At 46.0% G+C, this 17,215-nt stretch overlaps 1 protein-coding gene across 12 annotated transcripts in view; it reads left to right on the top strand.

Moving 5' to 3' along the window:
- Positions 1-17,215, top strand: part of AMOTL1 (angiomotin like 1) — a 138,639-nt gene that overhangs the window by 32,673 nt on the left and 88,751 nt on the right. For 5 of the 12 annotated variants that reach the window (XM_075592487.1, XM_075592486.1, XM_075592483.1 and 2 more), the window contains one exon: positions 1,939-2,346. The exons of 6 other annotated variants lie outside the window; for them this stretch is intronic. The gene's annotated coding sequence lies outside the window, so the exon portion shown is untranslated. Of the gene's footprint in view, positions 1-1,938; positions 2,347-12,018; positions 12,448-17,215 lie in introns of those variants that run through there. One more of the 12 variants, XM_075592489.1, reaches the window with a different exon arrangement.

Raw genomic sequence — 17,215 nt, 5'->3', positions numbered from 1 at the left:
TGTTCAACATTTCACAGCCAGGCGCTGCTAAAAGCTTTTTTTTATTTTTTTGTATTCCCTTTCCTCCATTTAAAGGGGATGTCGTGCTGCTGAGAATCGCTTAGTGCTGTAACTTCCCAACCATTTCCTCCTGGTCGTTAAAACACTCGCTGTTTCAGCGCTCCACCTTTCTAACTCACCTACTGTGTGTTTGCAGGGGGTAAGGGGGTGAGGGGGAAGGAGAGACTTTGTAAAACAGTATAATATTTGTGATAGGAAAGAGGCAAAGGGAAGGAAGAGAGAGGCGGGGAGGAGGAGAGACAGGATGTGGGGGGGTTGGGGAGAAGAGAGTGGGAGAGAGTGAATGAGCTGCTGGAGAGCACAGAATCGTAGAGCAGAATTGAGTGGAGCACCAATATAAAGAGGCTTGCAAGCTTAGCAATATCTACCTGTGAGCCTGTACGTGCGGATCTGTGTACAGTATATCATTGGGTACATCCGTTTGTCTGTGTTTAGACTGCGTGTATCAGCGCCCGTATGTATGCATCAGTGTATTAATGTGTGTGCTGCACATGTGGATGCCGATGTATGCAAGTGAAGTTGTTACAAGGGCATTAGGAGGTCAGCAGCTATGAAGCTCACAGGGCATAGTTAACCCCTTCACGGCTCGAGGGGTCAGCAACAGTGTGTCTCCCTAGCACTAAAGGTGTCCGTGTTTATTTAGAAACTGGTAATACAAATAAAGATGGGCACTTTGGGTCTTCGCCCCGTGATTATTTATTTAGACTTGGATGGAGTCATGATAGGCTAAAGAAACAACTGTTGCATGAAGACCAGGGTGGCCATCTTTATTTGTATTTATCGTGATATCCAGGACACAGTAGTAGGGGCTCCGCTGAGACAGGAGCCCTGCCAGGTACGGGACATTGCGACACAGCATTGGACGGGGAGCTCAGATTGAGTTTTTCTGTATTTGTACGCGTAGAAATGAACATACTGGTCGTGCCGCGTTATTGCACAAGAAACCAATCGAAGTACAGAAATATCTCTTGGTGCCTATGGATGCTGCATTTAAAGCTCATGCTGCCTTTTAAGTCAGGGGTGGGCAACTCCAGTCAGGTCAGGTTTTAAGGATATCCGTGCTTCAGGGCCTTGGAGGACTGGAGTTGGCCCTGGTTTAAGGAGTTGTTTTATTTATCAGGGTGTTTTGCTTTGGGTGTGCTCACTTGCATTCGTACTTGATATGGGTATCTGTTGTATGGAGTAATGGAGTAATGGGAATAGTAAGGAAAGACTCGGCTTTCACACGTGCTGTAATAACACTGTGTGTTTTTATTTCTGGAAGGAATTTTTGTCCCATGTTTTGGTATCAGTTAGTCTAGATCACGCCTGTACTTGCAGAGATCCGTGGCCTGCAGGGTTACGCGATGGGGGGCAGGGCGTGCGAAAGCCATGCCGATGGGCGTGCCTGTGACGTCATGTGAGCGGTAGGCCCTCATTGGCTGAACCGCGCACCTGACCAGGGCATCGCGCGACAAAGACAAAAAAAGTTTGTCTCTGCCCGCATCGCTCCTACCCACGCTCACGTGCATGTGCGCAGTATGGACGCTCCAATTCATTTACTTTGTTTTGATTGCGCGATCAGCATGGACGCGGCCAGACTGCCATGTCTGAGCATCATAGGTCCATATCCACTAAGTGGTTCCATACAACCTTTCTGATGTCGAAAAACAATGTACATTCAATAACATTCGCTTTAAGGTGTCTTATGGAATAGCATTGCTTAGCAAATATGGCTCTTGTCTCAGTCAGCCTAACGCCGCGCTTATAGTCGCCGTCGCTGGGACTATAAGCGCGGCCTAAGTAACATGTGTCAGCTGTATGAGACACTACAAAAAAAAGTCTCTGAAAGAAGCTTTTTTTCCTTTCTTCCGTTTTAAATTTTTTTTTTTAATACAGGATTCAAGCAGGAGGTCTCGGAGCTGAACCCCATTAATTTGAGCCAAGAAAAAAGTATTACATGTATGCTTCGTCAGGCGAAACGCGTAGCGAAGAGGTTGAGTGTTGAAAACCTACCCCATGGTACTACTCCACACTCTAGTGTACTTTTTATTTTGGTCTGGACTCCACACACGGGACGGCGAATTTAAGTGAAAAGGGACAAGGGGGCTTCACTCATACGGGCACTCCAACGGTGTTTGCTAACGCACGAACCCGGAGGTGAACCATCAGAGAGGGTCATCGGCTTAGCCCCAGCGCGCGGGACTACCTTATAGGAAACCGAGACTCCCACCTACCTGATTCACTGTAACGCCGATGCGTCGAGGAGATCCATTGACCTACATTTGAATTGATCCTTACTTACATGTAAGTTATTACTGTTGCTCTTTTTAACCAATTATATCATTGTCCTTACCTTGGTGCGCTCCTGTGTTTCTTTTCTTGGGTGTTCGGTCCACCAACGGAGTCTTCCAGCGGTGGACGTCTTTGAAGTGAGGGGAAGCACTTCATATCACAGGAGCTGCAAGAGGAAGGAGAGAGAAAAATACTCACCTGTAATCATCTTAGGGAGCAAGAGCGTGGACAGAATATCTTCTGTCCCATTAATTTCAGCTCCGGGGACCCCCTTCTTCCAGAGTTAATTACCTCTGTGGTGGGTGCTGGTAGCCACTCACGGGTTCACATTATGGCTGCTTTTCAAAGTTCCCGGGCTCTTCTAATAGGAAGCCGGGACATCACCCGGTGCGGCTTCCTATTCGCCCATGTGACCGGGGGCTTTAAACTGCAGTGAGATACCGGCACCCCCTTCGGAGGTAAGTATCTCTGGAAGCAGGGGGTCCCCGGAGCTGAAATGAATGGGGTTCAGCTGTGGAGACCCCCAGCTTCAATTCTGTAAAAATAAAGAAAAGAAAAAAAAATGGCAGGGTGTCGTTGCGGCTTCTAATTGGACAGCCATTGAAGTGTCGATGAGGGAACACCAGTAACTAAAAGGTGCCGCTCTGGAGGACCTTTGGTTTGAATCCATGCCCACATTGGGTGGGAATGCACCTGAAAGTGTGACACCAACAGAATAATCACTCACATGGTGGGTGCTTAATACAAGACGTTAATATTGTATTGTATTGTATGTCTTTATTTATATAGCGCCATTAGGGGCCTATGCAGAGAGCAGCGAATTTTAAAATTGGCGAATTTATTAAAAAGTAGCTTTTTTGGAGAGTTTTATTCTCCATATGCAGAAAAGTGCGAATTCTGCTATGTTTAACATGGATGCGTGTGGCGAGTTTAAATTGGCGAGATGCGCGCTTCAGAAACGTGTAAAAACAAATTCGCGCCTTTTTTTCCCCTTTGCAATGGCCGCGAGCGGCAGCTTCTTGCCAGTTTTTTTTGGCGAGGCAAAAAGGAGACAATCGCGCCATTTTATTGGCGCGAACAGCCGCTAGATGCCGTTCGCGCCTCTCTGCATACGGATATTTTTAAAACTGGCGAGATTGAGGTTCTCGCCAGCCGCGAGGCGAGTTTTACAAATAGAAAAGAAAAATTGGCGCGTTTTTCGGAACTCGCCATTTTCTGCTGCTTTCTGCGCGATTTTCTCCAAAAAATGGCGAATTTCGAATTAGCGCTGCTCTCTGCATAGGCCCCTTAGTGTACATAGCGCTTCACAGTAGTAATACACGTGGTAATCAAATAAATAACAGATAATATAAATAACAGATCATGGGAATAAGTGCTTCAGACATAAAAGTAACATTAAGGAAGAGGTGTCCCTGCTCCGAGGAGCTTACAGTCTAATTGGTAGGTAGGGAGAACGTACAGAGACAGTAGGAGGGAGTTCTGGTAAGTGCGTCTGCAGGGGGCTAAGCTTTATATCATGTGTCCAGTATTATCCACAGTGCTATTCATATGCTTCTTTAAGCAAGTGTGTCTTAAGGTCGGTCTTAAAGGTGTATAGAGAGGGTGCTAGTCGGGTACTGAGGGGGAGGGCATTCCAGAGGTGTGGGGCAGTCAGTGAAAAAAGGTTTAAGGCGGGAGAGGGCTTTAGATACAAAGGGGGTAGAAAGAAGACATCCTTGAGAAAAACGCAATAGTCTGGATGGTAATATCACCCAACAGGCATAGGGTCGCAGTTCAGATATAACAATTATTTCCTGTGTATTAACCCCTTTCCCGCCAGAGGGCCATGAAATGCAGTGTACTTTTTACCCATTCACTGTGCAATGCATTGCAGACCACTTTTTAGCATTAAAGGGTCAGCCTATTACGCTGTTAAGGAATGGGAAATATTTGTTGGGCTGAAGCAGGTACTGCAGCACTCCTTAACCCTTTGCGGCACCAGAGGGCCGCAGCCCCTGCCGGAACTTCGCGATCATGTGACCGCTCCTCGGCGCGATCACGGGATTCCTCCTGTTCTGTTCCCGCGCCTCAGCAGGAGCGCAAAACGCGACCTCCCCTAGAAAAACATGCAAATAGAATATGCTGTGACTACAATGTCAAGGGCCCCTGCATTACCAGGCCCCATGGTGCAGTAGCTACGTCAAGAGCCACCGAAGGGTTAATAAGTGAAATCTACTACTGCGTCGAATATGCCCCAGCGCCAAATGTATGATGCCTGTTCTCTGAGTTTTATTAACCCTTTGGTTGCCTGTACGACTAGGGGTCTGGCTCTCCTGCGGAGCGCAGAACGCGATCTATCAGGACTCCTCCTCTTTCATCATCGGTAGACGAGCGATCATGTGATCACGGCTGCAGCGGCCCCGCTGGCACTCAATGGGTTAACATCGAAAGCTACTTTCTTAGGTATGGAAGTTAATACTGGAGCAGGCCTGGTGGGGTTTATTACTGCAAAGAGAGAGGAAATACTGTATGTGACAGGTTACAGATTAAATGAATACTCCTGTAACTGCTCCAATAACTACTCCTTCACAGTTCTCCCCTGATTGACCCATTAACCCTTTGAGTGCCCCGGGACGTCATGGGGACATGCACTCGGGGGGCCCCATGGCATAGTGACTACATCATACCCAACAGCGGTGCTTTTTTGGCAGCTTATTGCGCGTCCTGCCTTCCCATGGGGTCACAGGATGCGATCTGTCCAGTCATGAAAGGGAGCCGGAGGAGAGGAGGACTGCTCTTCCGTTTTCTGCAAAATGGTCACATGACCACTATTGAACGTGGTCATGTGACTGCACTCGGGCACCTGGACCTCTCTGGCACACAGGGTTAAGGCTGTGGTCCCAGTCACTGCCACAGCGCACGGCTCGGCGTGCGCTGTGCGTGTAAGCACCGCCCCTCAATGGGGAAGGGCCCAGTAAGCACCTTCACGCTGAAGGTGCAGCCGCGCCGTGCTGCAAGATTTTTTAAACTCAATGAAATTGAGTTTAAAACTTGCGACGGAGGCGTGGCCACGCCCCCACCGGCGGTTCACCCAATGAGGGCGAACCTGACGCGTGACGTGATGTCCACGCCCCCGCAAATCCCCGACCACACCCCCTCCCGTTGCAAGCTCCCTCTCTCCCTGTCAGACCGCAGATCACGGTTAGCGCTGTGCACGCAAAAGCCCCCCCGCCGGGCGCGCGTGTCACAGTTATGACTGGGACCGCAGCCAAAGTCAGCAATACCCTCCAAATTGGGTATTGTTTTAATTGCCCCCCCCCCCCCCAGTTCCAGATATCCTGGGATACTTTGGTGCGTCTTGCAAATGTGGCTGCCAGTTGCCAATCGAAACCTGCAATGTCCCCCACTGATGATTAGAGATGGGCCAATTATTTGGCCGAATTATTATTAGCTGCGAATATGGCGGTGGGTTTTTCTCTTTCCCATTTTCGTACCGTATTTGTTGGTGCTTGAAAAAGTCACCACTAGTTTTTATTTAATATTAAAAAATGTGCAAACCCCCCCCCCCCCCCCGCCGCCCTCCGAAAAACATAGAAAATTGAGAATATTCGAAAATGTGCCCCAAAAAAAATCAAAATTGGAGATTATTTGTGAAAATGAAAAATAAAAGGGAAATAACGTTAGAATGTTGGAGAATATTCGAAAACAATATTTGAACGATAATTTGAACGAAAATTCCAATAAAATCCAGCTAACCAAATGTCAACACATTTGCCCATCTCTGCGCTGATCATGTTGCTGCTTTCTATTGGCTGGCCTGGATCGAACATGAAAAATTCTTCCCCCCCAGACAAGGAGGGATAGGAAGAGTTCTCTGATGGTTGTAGGACCACGGATAAGCTCTGCGAGATCCCCTAATTGAGGCAATTAAACCTCTCCCCCACCCCCAGACTCCCCCCCTTAAACAATGGCCCAAGAGAACCGCAGCTTTATAAAGCAAATATCCAAATATTCACAGCAGGTGCCTGTGCGATGAGCCTTTAAATCCAATCCCAGCTTACATTGTTTTTTTTTTTTAACATAAGATTAAAACACGGTGTCCGGAGCTGAACCCCATTAATTTCAGCTCCGGGAACCCCCTGCTCCCGGAGATACTGACCTCCGAAGGGGATTGCCGGTAGCTGCTCCACTTGGCTGGAAGGGTTCACGTAATGGTGGAGTTTTTAAGCTTGGCCCTGTGGGCCAATAGGAAGCTGTGACGTCATCAGGTTTGGCTTTCTATTGGCCAGCTTTAAACTGTGCCGAGATACCGGCGCCCCCTTTGGAGGTCAGTATCTCAGGCAGCAGGTGGTCCCATGTGATGGAATTAATGGGATTCAGCTCCAGAGACCCCCTGCTTCAAACCTATGTTAAAAAAACAGTAATGAAATAAAAGCATGAATTGCTCCTTTAACATCTGTGTGTTTCCAGTATGCTACACGTAAAGGAAACCCGCACAGCTAGTGTTAACCACAGTGAGGTGCTGACTGGATGGAGACGTGATTATATCATATGGGAGAAAAAAGAACCCAGTCTTCCAGCACTCAATCACAACAAATGTATGACACACATTACATTTGTTGTGATTGAGTGCTGGAAGACTGGGTTCTTTTTTCTCCCATATGATATAATCATGTTTCCAGTATGCAACATGTTGTTGTATGTGTTATATTATTTCACCAGTGTTTCTCATCACCTTAGTGCGGTTTTCTGGAGCAGGTTTTGATTTCAAGGCATTTTTAAATGACGGCGAACCGCTAAGGCAATGAAGGGGGTTAACAACAGGTGCCATGTTTGTTGTGAGTAGCGGGGTGGGCGAAGGTGGTTTTTGGCTCTTGGTGGGCGTGTAGGCTTTGCGGGGGTTGCAGGTGGGGTTAACTCCTTCATTGCCTTAGTGGTTAATACCGCTAAGGTAATGAGGGGGTTAACACCTCCCGCTACCCACCCGGTAGGTATAAACACCCAGCAAGGACCAAATGCCAACTATACCCATCCTCACTACCCACAATAAAGATTAAAAAACACAACAACCCTACTACGCACCTACTCTACCCCCAACAATCGCCCCCCCCCCCTCCCAACACATACAATACAGCAGCGGTGCGCAAACTGTGGGGCGCGACCCCCAGGGGGGGCGCGACACTGCCGACGGGGGGCGCGGAGTTTACAGAGGCCCCGCGCGCTTCCCGAAGGCACTTAAATTAAGTGCCGGGGGAGCTGCAGGGCCTCTGTAAACCTAACTTACCGTGGCTCCGGCGGCTTCCTCCCTGCGGCGCCATGGCAACGCGGCGTCAAAATGACGCTGCGAGGTCATGTGACGTCACGTTGCTATGGCAACGTTGACGTCATTACGCCGGAGCGCGGGTAAGTTGGGGTTGGGGGGGGCGCGGGAGCGAGGGGATAGCCGTCAGGGGGGCGCAGGGAAAAAAGTTTGCGCCCCCCTGCAATACAGTAATGGGCAAAATGACTATTATCCAGTTATGGATAATAGCTAATTTGCCCATTCTAAATCAAGCATTAGCAAGCCTGCATAAATGAAGTAAATAAAACTTCTACTTACCCCTGCCATGATGAAGGGCATCCTCATCACCATACTCCAGGTCCATGTCCCCCGTTGGCAGCAAGAGTACAATAAAAAACACAATCTAATGGCCCCTAACCCCTTATTCACTTTAGCAGACCTGAGATCAACGCGGTTCTGCTCCGGAGACCCCTGCTCATGTACACTAATATTAAAATTGTTATTAAAACCCTGTGATCGCTGGCGAGATATGCGCAGGGAGAGGCTGCTCTCTTTGCAGCTCTCTATGCAGCTAGGCCAGATCACTGCAGATCCACGGGTGAGACCTTTTGAGAGAGTCGAACATCACGTCGCTGGCTCCTCGCCAGTTTTGGTCATTTTGCTATCGCCGGTCTTCAGAGTCTGAAGGCTCTTTTTTTATGAAGGCTACTAGCATAGGGCCCTAAGTCTTTTTGGAGGAGAGTTGGAGGTGCGGCCATGTACAGGAGGGGGCAGGGGGTTACAAGAGGATTGAATTAAGATTCACTTGAGCGTATCTTGCTAAGGGAAGCCAGGGTCGCCATACTTTCTGAAAGTTATGGCAGGTGGCGTTTAGGAAGCTGGTCAGTTTTTCCATTTGGCATATGTATGCCACATTTTGTTCCTGACGTTTGGAATGGATGGAATAAGGTTCTGCTTCCAGACCCTTGCTATTTCACACCTTGTGGTCGTGGGTATATGAGTAACTAGCGTATTATTGGCTCGAGGTGTGTTTTGGATTGGGCTATTAAGTAGGAATAGCCAGGGGTCCATGGGTATCTCCAAATTTAGGAATTCTTGGAAGTAAATTTTCATCTGCTGCCAATTCGGTGTCATGCCTACCACACTTGTAAGAATGATGCCAGTTTATTTCAGCCTTTGGGGCATAGGGGAGAATACCCAGGTATATATTTGGATATGCTAAGGGAGTTTTATACCATCGCATCAATACTTTGTAAGCATTTTCTTTAATTGTCGTACATATAGAGCAGCTAGCTCCGGCATTGAAAATGTCGTCCCAGTCGTCTCCCTCCATCACCTCGCCTAAGTTCGATTCCCATTTCCCGATAAATAAGTAAGTATATCCTGAAACTCTGGTGCCGGGAAAGCAAAGACTCTGTAGCTTTGAGGTAAGACTATGTGGGGCCTCAGCTTCTAAACATATATTTTCGAATTCCGATTCCACTTTTGTTGGGTTTATCTTGGAGTAGAGTGCTCTTATTTGAAGATAACAGAATATTTCCCTGGATGGGAAATCATTGTCCCTCGCTAATTGGTCAAATTGCTTCATTTTCATGTTGGCACTTACACCTGTGAGTCTAGAAATCTTGGCTTTATCCTAGTTCAAGAATGCCCCTGTGTCCAGGCCTGGGGGAAAGTCCGGATTTCCTGCTAGAGGGGTCATTAAAGAAAGAATTTGTAGTTGTAAGCTTGTATTTAAATGTCAGCTTTTTACATAGTTTGAGCAAATGAGCAATTGCCGGCATGTATTTGTGAATAGCCCTTCTGATGTGAGCTGGGAGTCAGAAAATGTTATCTATACCTGAGGGATGGATCTGTGATGCCTCTAAAGCTATCCACCTTTTAAGGCTGGGTTCACAAGCTAGGCTACCCATTGGCTTGCTTGGGCTTCTTTATAATAAGACTGTAAGCAGGGGAGACACAATCCACCTGCTCTTGTGGGTGTGTTAGAATATGCCTATTAATTTAGGGTTTTCAGTTATTTAAAAAAACAGTTTAGTGATGAGGGATTGGAGTCTGAGAATGTCCGTGTTTATGATGGAGATTGGCAGGCTCTGAAAAAGATATAACAATCTGGGCAACAAATTCGTTTTAATTGATTGAATTTTCCCAATCCAGGATATATTAAATTTGGTCCAAATGTGGAGATTGTTACGGATTGTTTGTAAAATGTTAGGATTGTTAGCTCTATAGAGTGTTTCATAATCATTGGTTAGGAATACCCCAACGTATTTAATAGCAGTGTGTTGCCATTTAAAATCAAAATGTAGCTCTATTAATGTAATAATTTATTTTTACAGGTTGATGTTTAATGTCTCGGGTTTGCTATTGATGATTTTGAAACCAGATAATTTGTTAAAGCAGGAGAGGTCATTAAACAGATTGGGTTCGGAAACCAGGAGCTTAGAGATTGATAGGATAATATCGTTGGCGAAAAGGGCCAACTTGTATGTTTGGTCCCCCACCTGGATACCTGGGATGTTCATATTATTCCGTATATGTGCTGCAAGGGGATCCATGTAGAGTGCAAATATTAGGGGAGAAAGTGGGCAGCCTTGGCGAGTACCGCTCTTGATATGGCATTTATTTGATGGGAAGCCTTGGCTAATCACTTTGGCCGTAGGTTCAGAGTTTAGAGCTAGCATAGGTTTGAGGAATGCTCCATTAAACCCTAAAGCTCTCAAGGTTTCATGCATGTAGACCCAGTCGATACGGTCAAAAGCTTTCTCAGCATCTAGGCTGAGTAGCATTGAGGGTATCTCATTCCTCGTGTCCAGAGCTATCAGACGTATAATTCATCTGATATTATCGGCGGCCTACCTCCCTGTGATAAATCCCACCTGACCCGTGTGTATTAGGGATAGAAGAACTCTGACTAATCTATTTTGCTAAGATTTTTGAAAATATTTTAATACCTGAATTAATCAGCGATATCGGGCGGTAGCTGCCACAACAGGTCGGGACTCGACCCACTTTGTGGATTAATGTGATTGATGTATGCAGCATGTTGGGAGGAAACGATGCAGAGTTAGTAAAGTTAGAGGTTAACAAGTTCAGCAGATGTGTGGTGAGGATTTTGGAAAATTTCTTGTAGTTAATATTAGTGAAGCCATCTAGGCCAGAGGCTTTGTAAGTTTTTAAATGTTTGATAACCCGGAGTACTTCCTCGGAAGTAATTTTTTTTGTTTAGTAGTGTTCATTGGGGAATAGTTAATCTCGGTAAATCAGCCGAATTAAGTAGTTTCTAAATAGGCCTTTTCAGTGGGATGTATGTATAGGTTGGTATAACATTTCCGGAATTCTAAAACTATTGCTCAGGGTTTGGAATCTGAGGGAGTCGGATTGTAGCCTAATAGACTGGATATTATATAACGGCAGCGAATTCTTAATCGAGTCGCTAAAATAGTCTGCTTTATTAGCTTTTTCAAAACATTTTCTTTTTGTCCATGTCATGGATTGTTCGGCCTCTGAAGTGAGGAATAAGTTTAATTCTGCTTTTGCTTCCTTCAGGGGCTCTAATGTTGAATCCAAGGTTTTTTTATTTTTTATTATTGCCTGATGAGAGAATCGATTTTAGCCTGAAGACGGTTTATCATTTCTATTCTCCCTCTTTTTCTGACTGCGGCTATGGCTATTAATTTGCCTGTTACGGTGGCTTTGTGGACACGCTTTCTGTGTTGATTTGGAAAAAAGATTGTAGCTTTTGCCCTAATTCTCTAACTGTGTCGGGGAGTTACAATAAGGATTCATGCCATTTCCCTTGCGCTTTTGGAGATCTGATCTCTAGGTTAATTATTGTTGTCTCTATTACCGAACTCATGGTCTGCCCATGTGTGATACAGTACTATGAATTTGAGAAAGTGAAGTTTGGGGGAATAGACTGGCACTTATAGAAATGTAGTCTAGCCATTAATACGATTGATGGGGAAAAGAATAGAAAGGGTAGTCTCTTGCACGGGGTGTTTGGAAAGAGGCACAGGGGTAAAAGAGATTATGCAAAACTGCCTCCCTAATTTGCAGAATGATCTGGAATATAATTTTCAAATGTTGGTCACTATACTTTCTCGTTGCGTACATGGTTTGCGCTATAGGAGTAAAAAAAACTTCATACATACAAAACAAACAATAACCCATTAACTGCTTCCGCCCCTCCCCCCCAAAAAAGAGACCTAAAATTAAAATATTTTGGCAGTTTATGGGGTTAATAATCCTAAACATACTTAATATAGAGACTCTTTACCTTCATGTCTATCATTTTACCACTTCAAAGATAACCGTTTGTCAATAGTAGATTTTTGCGAATCCTCATACAGTACATAGCTGCTGTTTTCGCCCCCCACCCCCCATGAAGTGGATGTCTGTTTGGATCCAGCAAGCGTGACCTGCTGCTTTAAAAATCAATTTCGAGCATGAGAAAATATTTGCCAGGGATATTTTTAGTATCCTGGGAGTTGCTAGAAGAAGAAGAAGAAAAAAAAAAAATAGAAAGTACAAACCATTCGCCAGTACAGTAAGTGAGATGTCATCTTGTCTTGGCACACGTGCGAGCCAGTTTCAAACTTGGCATTGCATGTTATCAATGCTCAGCACAAGCGCTATCTGCAGGAAACAGGAGATGAATCGAACATGTTTGTGTGTTAGCATGCAGCAATGTGACTAGTTCAGGTTACTGGAATGATAGAGCTCCGCGGGAAGCATCAGTGAAAAGTGTCCTCCTCCCACTTCGAAGCACACATTGGAATTGTAAAAGACAGCAAAGCAGCGAGTGGCCGCGTAAGCCCATCCTCTGCTTTTTTGACCATTTATTTTGGAAGGTATGTTTGATTGCATTTGGAAATAAGACCCAATTGAAGGCAGACATGTCATTGAAAGCAGTGGGAGATATTGGGGGGGAGGGGTTTGTCACAAATATAATGCAGTGGTTTGCTTGAATCTTTTTGCCCTTGCGGAGAGACTTTGATAAATAAGCCCCATGAAGCTTTTCAAAAGAACAGGCACATTTTTAGAAAATGAAACACACGCTTCTTTGACATTAGGGAGGGAAGCCTGGGATTTTTCTTGCTGGAGGGGAACAGCGCAGAAGGAACAGTTTGCTTTGCTTTGCTTGAACAGTTTGTGCCCTGTAATCTGGTTTACTGCACAGGAGGTAAGATGGGTGCCTCACCAATACAAGGCTCTACTGCTGGTTAACCAAAGGTGCCTGGATCAGAAAAAAACAGAGGTGTAGAAGGGCCACAATAACATGATAATGTAATTTGTGATATATTTAAATGATTTTATATAAACATTTTGAAAGCATATATAACATCGGTACCATATGTATATGCATTACCTTAGCTTACTCAGAAGTTTCAGTGTTAAAAAAAAAAGGCACGGAGCTGCCTAGGCAAGCTAAGGAAATTGTCAGAAGCAGACAATCCCTGGGGCCACTACAAGAACCTGCGGACTTGGCCCACGGGTTGTAAATGACACTTTTCTCTCGTCCACATAATCCAGGAAAGACATCACACAGCAACAATTCTGGAGTTTAATTGCCTCAACTTTATAACCCATACCGTATGTTACTTGTAATATGCATCAGGTGCCCATAATTGAACCTTGCCAGATTACCCACTGCCATGTCTTGACCCTACAGTTTCCCATGACTCATAAAACTATTGCCAAAAGGCACCTTGGCTTAGCAAACCGATGTGACACTACCCACCTTTGGAAATACACATGCGTACACAGCACCCATCCAGGGCATGATGCAGCCTCCACCCATAAATCAAGGCATCTAATCCATACCAACAGCACAGGACCTAGTTTGACAATAATCTTCTTGCCCCTGTGTCAAGTAATTTAGAGTCAAACTGAATCATCAATATTTTCGCTCACCTCAATGGCTGCCTCCGTCAACCTTCACCCCCCTTTACCACCCCACCCTACGCACTTCCCACACTTTACTTAGATCCCTATCTACCCAGAACCCTGACAGGTGGGGAGAGAAACAGTCATGGTACCTCTCCCCTCAAATTCTCAGCGGTTTACTGGAATGTCATTTGTTCAATGTATTGAACAAACGCAAGTTAAAGATAAGCACTTTGCAAAAAAATGTCTTTCCTATCGAATGCCAGTTAATCAGCGTTAGTGAATAATCCCTACATGTTTGAAAGTGAGAAGCAAACGGCCAAAAAGGCAGGCTCCTTCTTTAACCCAAAGGTTTGCAAAATGGTGTCTTGTCCCTATTAGCACTTTTCTGTCATAGGGGCCTGCAAGGCCTAGAATCTTGTTGCAGAGCTGAAGGGGTTAAAATTGGACATTTTTGCAGCATACCTGGCCTTGGGCGTCTTTTCTACTGACCGCCACTTGCAGCTGGTCTTACAGAGGACGGGGCAATGTATTTCCTATGTATAGCGACGTATCACATACTCAACCTAACTGCCCCATTCGGAGGCTATGGGGCCTATGCAGAGAGCAGCGAATTTTAAAATTGGCGAATTTATTAAAAAGTAGCTTTTTTGGAGAGTTTTAATCTCCATATGCAGAAAAGTGCGAATTCTGCTATGTTTAACATGGATGCGTGTGGCGAGTTTAAATTGGCGAGATGCGCGCTTCAGAAATGTGTTAAAACAAATTCGCGCCTTTTTTTTCCCCTTTGCAATGGCCGCGAGCGGCAGTTTTTTTTGGCGAGGCAAAACGGAGACAATCGCGCCATTTTATTGGCGCGAACAGCCGCTAGATGCCGTTCGCGCCTCTCTGCATACGGATATTTTTTAAACTGGCGAGATTGAGGTTCTCGCCAGCCGCGAGGCGAGTTTTACAAATAGAAAAGAAAAATTGGCGCGTTTTTCGGAACTCGCCATTTTCTGCTGTTTTCTGCGCGATTTTCTCCAAAAAATGGCGAATTTCGAAATAGCGCTGCTCTCTGCATAGGCCCCTATGTTAGATATTGTTGGATGAAGTAAACACGTTGAAGCAGTATTGTTAATATGGTGACGTGAGAAGTACCACTTTGCAGGCAGAGCTGTCGGCCCCTGTTCTGCTCTGCAAAGTTGCAATGAGATGCTGGCCACACTGGCAGGGAAGTCTGAATTGTTATCTTACGTTTTGTGTTAATATCTTAAAACTGGCACCACCAAGTCTAGCCGGAGCATGCAGAATGTCCTTGGGATACAGACAAAACAAACCGCTTTTGGTATAGTAATAAATGTATATATACATTGCTTTTGACCTGATAAGGAAGTGTTTTGCAGTCATTATTATTATTTATTAGAAAAACAGGGAATATCAAAATATTCCCCCCTAACCCTGGCAGTGACAAAGGGGCCAACAATGTATTGGGCAGCACTGTCGTTACACAGGAGCCTTTAGGAAGAACACATTCTCTCTTCATGTCCAGCTGTGATACAATATAACCTTTGCTAGGATGACTATTGAAGGTTGATAGTAGCAAGAGACCTCTGCGGTCTATAAGGCCTGGGACATAGTGGTGTGAGCAAGGCTGAGCCGTGCTGAGCCGCGCTCACACTCGGCCTGAGCCCCTGCAGCCGCAATGAGAGCGGCTTAAAGCAGGGGCTCGCGCACGCGTCCGCACGCTTGGGGAAGCGTGTGTCTCACAAAGTTTTCAAATTTGGCGCTCGCTGGAGCGCAGGGCCGGTCACGTGAGCGGTTCGCCCAATGAGGGCGAACCAGCTCTGTGACGTCACTGGCCCGTCCCCAGACCCGCCCCCGACACGCCCACGGACGGCGCGCTGTGTAAGGCCAGGGAAAGCACCGCTTTTCCTGAGCCTCAGCGCGCCTCCGCACTAGGCTATCCCAGGCCTTATGCTTGTGTAGAAGACAACCTTGTATGATTGATTTGTTGGTCCATTATAACGTATCACAGCCCACACAGCGTGTGGCCTGTATCTCTTTGTCCTAGAGTAGTCGTACAATTAACCTTCGTCGTGGCCCTGCGTGTCTTGTCTCGTGACTTCATTATATCCCTAATTGATTGTTGGAACGGCTATCTTGTAACCCAGTTTTCTCACTGTAGCTGCTCACACATGCTTTGTAATACCCATAACGTGCCTGCTGGTGAGCAGGAGGTTTCATTGTGAAATGTGCCATCTCCTCTTTATAATTTACTCACCAGGGTGGAAGCTGAGCTTTGAGATGCACTAAATGTGTCAGTTGTGGAGGACTGACTTTGTAATGATGCTGTTCAGTGCTGGAGGGGTGTGGCCCTCCATACTAAATGGGTCGAAGGAGCAACGCTTGCATATTTTTTCAATTCCTTAGAGCAGGGGCGCTCAACTCCAGTCCTTAAGGCCCACACCCCCAACAGGTGAGGTCTTCAGGATAACCCTGCTTCTGCACAGGTGACACCTGTGCTGAAGCAGGAATTGATTGAGCTACCTGTGCTGAAGAAGGGACGATTGAGACACCTGTGCTGATGCTGGGATATCCAAAAAACCTGATTTGTTGGGGTTGGCTTAAGGACTGAAGTTGAGCACTGCTGCCTCAGAGAATAAGCGACATACACAGTATTTACATGAATGTCATGTTACAGTGTCTGCAGAACAGGCCTGAGCATTCTACACTCGGACTGTGAGAATTGTTCTCTGTTTTATCTCTAAGCTCATGATCTGAACTCATTTTGGCGTTGAAGGTGTATTGCTAGAACTTGAAAAGCACATGCCTTTCCAATGATTATTATTCTAATTTTGTGAGGATATGTGTTCTGATGTGAATGTACAGTTTGCAGGAAAGCCGTCCACAGGCTACTCACTTTGTGCTAGCTGCTTCCCTGGGAAAAGCTTTCCTAACAAACCTTGCACAGATTGTGGTGAGGGAATCGGTAGTCTCACTACATCAGTTAGCGCTATGATACAGGATAGTGGTAGATACATGGGGCTTCACAAAGTGGAAAAATGCAGACATTAAAGGAGCAATCACAGCTACGCTGAATATTTTTTATTTTATCTGAACCAAGGCTCATTGCCTTAAATAAGCAATCCACCCTAACCCCCTGTTTGTTTGTTTTTTACAGGACTGGAACCTGGGGGGAGGGGTGGTCCCCCTAGGGCTATGTCCATAGAGGGGGGAGCCGTGCTGAGCAGCGCTGACGCTGAGGCTCGGTCAGGAGCGATTCCATGGACTGGCAGGCGAGGGGTGGGACAGTGTGGAAGTATTAGGGCAGTGGTTCCCAAACTTTTTCAATTCAAGGCTCCCCAAGGCAATCAGAATTTTTTCAAGGCTCCCCAAGGCGATCAGGATTTTTACGCGGCGCCCAAAGTAAAAACAAAGGTGTACATACATACATAGGTGTACAAACATACCTAACAGTTGCAGTGCGCAGTTGGTGTCTCTCTCAGACACTCTCACTCTCTCTCACACACTCTAACTCTCTCTGACCTCACTCTCTCTCTCTGACCTCTCTCTGACCGCACTCTCTCTCTCTGACCTCACTCTCTCTCCTCACTCTCTCTCTCAGAACTCTCTCTCTCTGACCTCACACTCTCTCTCTCTGACCTCACACTCTCTCTCTCTGACCTCACACTCTCTCTCTCTGACCTCACACTCTCTCTCTCTCTGACCTCTGACCTCACATTCTCTCTG

This window comes from Ascaphus truei, chromosome 3 (genome assembly GCF_040206685.1).
Source record: "Ascaphus truei isolate aAscTru1 chromosome 3, aAscTru1.hap1, whole genome shotgun sequence".
Lineage (NCBI taxonomy): Eukaryota > Metazoa > Chordata > Amphibia > Anura > Ascaphidae > Ascaphus > Ascaphus truei.
Note: the sequence above shows the minus strand (reverse complement) of the source record. Positions and strands in the feature narration are given on the sequence as shown.